The following is a 5411-nucleotide window of genomic DNA, read 5'->3' as shown; positions in this document are numbered from 1 at the left end:
TGCTGATTTCTCACCTTGGGATTAGATTCCCTAAATTATGAAAAAGCACTTTCATCTCCATCCATGTGTCAGAGGACTCCCCAGAGTCTGCCTCAGGGGACTAGATGGCACAACTGCTAGTACAACCCAATTGTGAAGTGATGGAGTATTTTGCAGGGTGGAATATTGTTTTGTGCTCAAACCCTTCAATTTTGCTCCTGTTTGTATAATCAAAACAAATATAATGTCAAGGAACGACATCCACATTCACCTGTAACTGCAGGAAGGTCAAACTACCGCAGCAAGGGAGGCATTTTCCATCAGTGCTCACAAGTATAATGCCACATTTCTACCATTCAAAGATGCACTAAAGATGTCCCAAATGAAGCAATCATACTTTTCTCCATCTGCGTTATTTTGTTGCTTGAACTTCCCTCTTCTTGTCTGCTCCATCTCCTCAGTTGGATCTGAATCACATTTTGGCCACACAGCTTAAAAGACTGAGTGGAATTGCTTGCACAGTCATAATCAGGGGAAGGCATATAATCATAGAATCACAGAACTATTCAGGTTGGAAAAGCTCTTGGGACCACCAAGTCCAACCATCATCCCTACTCTACAAAGTTCTCTCCTAAGCCATATCCACCAATGCCACATCCAAACGGCCCTTAAACACATCCAGGGATGGTGACTCAGCCACCACCCTGGGCAGCCTATTCCAGTGTCTGGCCCCTCTGTCTGGGAAACTGTTTTTCCTAATGTCCAGTCTAAACCTCCCCTGGTGTAGCTTCAAGCCCTTCCCTCTTGTTCTGTCGCTAATTCCCCGTGAGAAGAGACGAGCACCAACCTCTCTACAATGACCTTTCAGGTAGTTGTAGAGACTGATGAGGTCTCCCCTCAGCCTCCTCTTTTTCAAACTAAACACTCTCAGCTCCTTCAAGCATTTTTCATATTTTTTTTTTTTCTCTAGGCCCTTCACCAGCTTTGTTGTCCTCCTCTGTACTCACTCCAGCACCTCAACACCTTTCTTGAACTGAGGTGCCCAAAACTGGACACAATACTCCAGGTGTGGCCTCACCAGTGCTGAGTACAGGGGGACAATTATCCCTCTACTTCTGCTGGTCACGCTATTTCTAATACAAGCCAGGATGCCATTGGCTTTCCTGGCCACACTGATGGCTCATATTCAGCTGCCTGTCAATTAGAACCCCGAGGTCCTTTTCTGCCAGACACTTTCCAGCCACACTTCCCCAGGCCTGGAGCATTGCCTGAGGTGGTTGTGGTCCAAGCGCAGGACCTGGCACTTGGCCTTGTTGAAGCTCATACCATTAACATTAGCCCAATGATCTAGTCTATCCAAGTCTCTCTGCAGAGTCGCTCTGTCCTCATGCAGATCAACACCCCTGCCTAGCTTGGTGTCATCTGCAAACTTACTGGTAATATACTCTATGTCTTTATCAAGATCATCAATAATGATGTTAAACAGAAATGGTCCCAACACTGAGACCTGAGGAACACCACTTGTGACTGGCCCCAGCTGGATTTAACTCCATCGACCACCACACTTTTTTCATTATAGTGAAAAGACGGGAAATCCAACAGTTCAATACTATCCAGGATCATGATGGTGCATCAATGCAGTATAGAAGAGCAAGCACAGTTCAAAATTATCTGCAAATCCTTCTTATCAATTCTTGAATTTGCCATCCATATGCTGACCAATCTAATTCTGCTCAATGTATGGAAGATGAAAAGATTACATCTGGACAAAAGACCAGAGCAATGATCAAGTCTTCTGCTTTTGATTAATAGCACAGCTCATCACATTTATCATCTGGGGAGGAGAGAGATTTAGCTCTGCTCAAGAAAATAAGAAATGATGAAGAAATACAGAAGATGAAGAATATCTGAGTCAGCAGAAAATACAGAACAACTTCACAAAAGTCTGACTCAACATATAAAATGTGTCTCATGAAGAAATGGCTGCAGTTGCTGCAGTGTATGCAAAACGTTTCCTAGCACAACCTGCAGAACAGAGAAGAACATGAAGGGATGTGCCATCAGTTCCAACTGATGAGGAAGAAGGGGAGAACACCTATAGTGGGGGTTGCTTTTGCTTTCTCTCTCCTTCAGACCTGTTGTAAGTGAACAGTTGCTTCCCATCCACTTTTGTGGTCATGTCAAATGTGAAGTTACCTGGACAGTGTTGACTTAAAACCTAATTACTTTTATATAAAAAATCATGATGTCCAAACTACAAGCTAGCATTTCATTTTCCCAGCAGAGAGATCCTGAATGCCAGAACTAACTGCACAGCACAGTGGGAGGCTGGAAACACAAAATTAGGGATTCTTCCTGGGACATGACAATAGCATGCTTCTGAGGTCAGGTTTGGGAAGGGGCAGAATAAAGTACCTAAATGAGCACCTGACACCTGGCTTTTTATTCTCAGATGCAGTTACTTTGTTACGCTGCCTCTGCTGGGAACTTACCTCAACAGTTACCCCAACTTGTTCTTGCAAATGACTCTATTTACAGTTTACACTTTGGAGGAAAGATTCTGTACGCTGAGAAGAGGAAGAAATTCTTGCCTGTGTACCAAACTGTATTTAGTTGGGTCTGCTAAAGGTTTCTTCCACCTTTCTGTGATCCATTGGAGAGAGTACATTGAACAAAATGGACCTGATCTGGTGTGAGAAATCTCTGATTCACTCAGGATGCCTTCATTAGATGAGTCACTTCACTGACAGCCATTACCTTGTTTCAATTTGCTAACCACTGATTCTGACAGAGCTATCTAAAGTGCACAGCAAATAGTTTACTCCAGGGGAGCAGGCAGAGTCCAGCCTGCTCCTTCATCCTCTTCACAGCAGTGGTGAAAGAGTAAGGCTGAAAAATACCCAGAACAAGGACAGTCTGAAGAGGAAAATTAAAAGACATACAGTTATAAACCTTGACAGGTAACAATGCTTGCTATTGGAGGGAGATGCTGAGATGCCAAGTCAATGCCACGTACATCGGGCACCAGGGCAGAGAGACATAAATGCAGGACGTGAACTGCAGGGATTTTACAACAGAAGAGACCTCTGGCTCCACAGCTTTTGAACTATGTACTTTTGCAATGAGACATTTCATCTGGGAGCCAGCTATATTCAGTGCTGGATTAACTTTTTGTTCCATGGCTTGACCTGTCACCCAGAGTACTACAGAGATGGGCACTCAGAAACACATAGTTAGGAAATACATTACATTGTGATAGACATATTTAACTTCAGCACTGTGCAATCCACCACACTGCTCACAGCTTAATTTCAGCTTGTTTTCCACAAAACAAAACCTTAAAAAAAATAAAACTTGTGTTTTCATCTAGGTTGAATAAAATTGACTGCTTTTGATGTTGGTGAATACTACTCTAATAAGAATCACGTACATTTGTAACTTTTTCTAGACATGGCAGCAGGACAGTCTTTGGGACACACATTCCTTTACCAGAAAACATTAGTTTCAGAATCATCACTTCCCACTAGAATTCCTATTGTGCATATAATTTCCCAGGGCCAGGACAGTTCAGACATCTGGAATAAGGATAGACTCAGACTTTACAGAGTAAGATTAGACTGAGTGGAACCCCCCTCAGCTTCCTCCAGAGAAATTGTTTTGGGTTTTTTTTTTAATTCTGTGAGTTGAGAGAGAGGTACAGAAATAGTTGACCTCCTGCCCACAACAGTGTGCCCTCTGTATTCTGCACTCTTCCATTGGCTCCAGCAGGGCTCCTTTGCCCACTAAAATCAAATAAAGCAATTCTGTTGGCTACTCTCACAGAACTTTAGGAGCAAAGTATTAATTTTCAGAATCAATATACTGCACAACCATTTTCCATGAATTATTTATTTTTAAAAAAGAATATGCCAGCAAAGCTTTTGCTCCCTGTGTCTCCCTTCCCCCAACTTTCTGCAACGAGCTTTTGCAATATGACACACCTAGGTGGGATTAAGCAAGTCAGCTGTTTATGTGGTCTGCAAATGGTAACAAATTGCACCTAAGCTACCAAAATTCCACAAACCTATAATTATACTTTTAGCAATGTCATCACATCCCTGGATGACATGGAGGTACTCCTTAATGGCAGGCAAACTTGAAAGACAGAGGGCTTTGCTTTCAGCTATCATGGACTCATGTGGAACAATATGAGAGTTTTACAAAGTAGGGAACTTCTTTTAAAATATTTGTAATTAGAGAGACCTTCTTACCATTATTTGGGTAGTGATCAACTACCATACAACATTGGAAAAATGGAATGAAACCCCATTAATATAAAATCAACTAAAGAAAACAGTAACATACGTCTATAAAAATTAGGGAAAATACTCACTGAGCTAGTGTGACTAGATAGATTTTTTTTTTCAGTGTCCAAGGCTAGGCAGGGTTCAATGTTTGTCTTCCCATAAGAGAAGTTATTTTCATGCTAAGGCTATTCTAGCTCTAGTTCAAAAGTGAGAGTTTGATTTATATCTCAAATCCACCCAACTAGCCAGGCTTCAGTAGTTCTCTCTAATGATATAGCAATGATTTGTGGGATGGCTGTCCACAACATGGATGGTGTTTAGCATATGCGTTAATTGCTTCATTTATATGTTCACATGTACAAGCACAGCTAATCCAAAGGAATGTCTCTACATTCTAGCTCTCTTTTTTCATTGTCCCTCATAAACATTAAAAACAGCGAACAAGCTTGTAAGAATGGTTTTCAGCACGAGGAACAGGTGGTGGTAATGTTGGTTAAGTATTCCTACAGGGGGAAGACTGGAAGCCTGCTATAAATAATGGTGGCATTTCTGCAACTGAAAAGCTTGCTTTTCATTGATGAAGCTTAGAAAGCTCTTTGATGACAATCCCATTGGGGAGCTTCAAATCATATCACATTACTAAGTTTTCTTTCTCCTTTTCTCTTGGAAAAACATTATTACAAGCATATGTGCTTGCACGTAGCACAACAAGTGACGGTGGCCTAGAAATAATGTATATGTTTCTGCTTCCTCCCAAATTCAAGCTGAAGAATCCCATACTCTGACACCTACCCAGACCAAATTCCCCACATATTTATAATGGGACAACCTTCCTTAAATACATCACACTGAATGGAGGAAGTGAAGAAATTAATTTTGTAATTTGGAAAAACACCTCTTTAATAATCAGCAGGGTCATTACTTCATTCTATGCACCAAAACGTCACAAGCCTATGCTCTACATGTCTGCAGGACTCAATTCACAGTGAGGAAAAGAAGAATACCTGGAAGAATGCCTATATAATCAGCCCTACAGTTCCTAAACCATGCCAGTCGTTCCCTTATCTGCCATATTTTGTTCCCTGCCCTGAAGCTCTTAGAAAATGTCTTCTTTGTAAGAGATCTTCTCCATGGAGGATCTGAGGT

The 5411-nt window shown here is 41.6% G+C and overlaps 1 protein-coding gene across 1 annotated transcript in view; it reads right to left on the bottom strand.

The window, feature by feature from the left end:
• Positions 1-5411, bottom strand: part of AGBL1 (ATP/GTP binding protein-like 1) — a 276400-nt gene that overhangs the window by 78755 nt on the left and 192234 nt on the right. The window lies entirely within an intron of this gene.

The sequence above is a fragment of the Chaetura pelagica genome, unplaced genomic scaffold (assembly GCF_000747805.2).
Source record: "Chaetura pelagica isolate M959 unplaced genomic scaffold, ChaPel_1.0 scaffold737, whole genome shotgun sequence".
Taxonomy (NCBI): domain Eukaryota; kingdom Metazoa; phylum Chordata; class Aves; order Apodiformes; family Apodidae; genus Chaetura; species Chaetura pelagica.
This window is presented reverse-complemented; position numbering and strand designations above follow the sequence as displayed.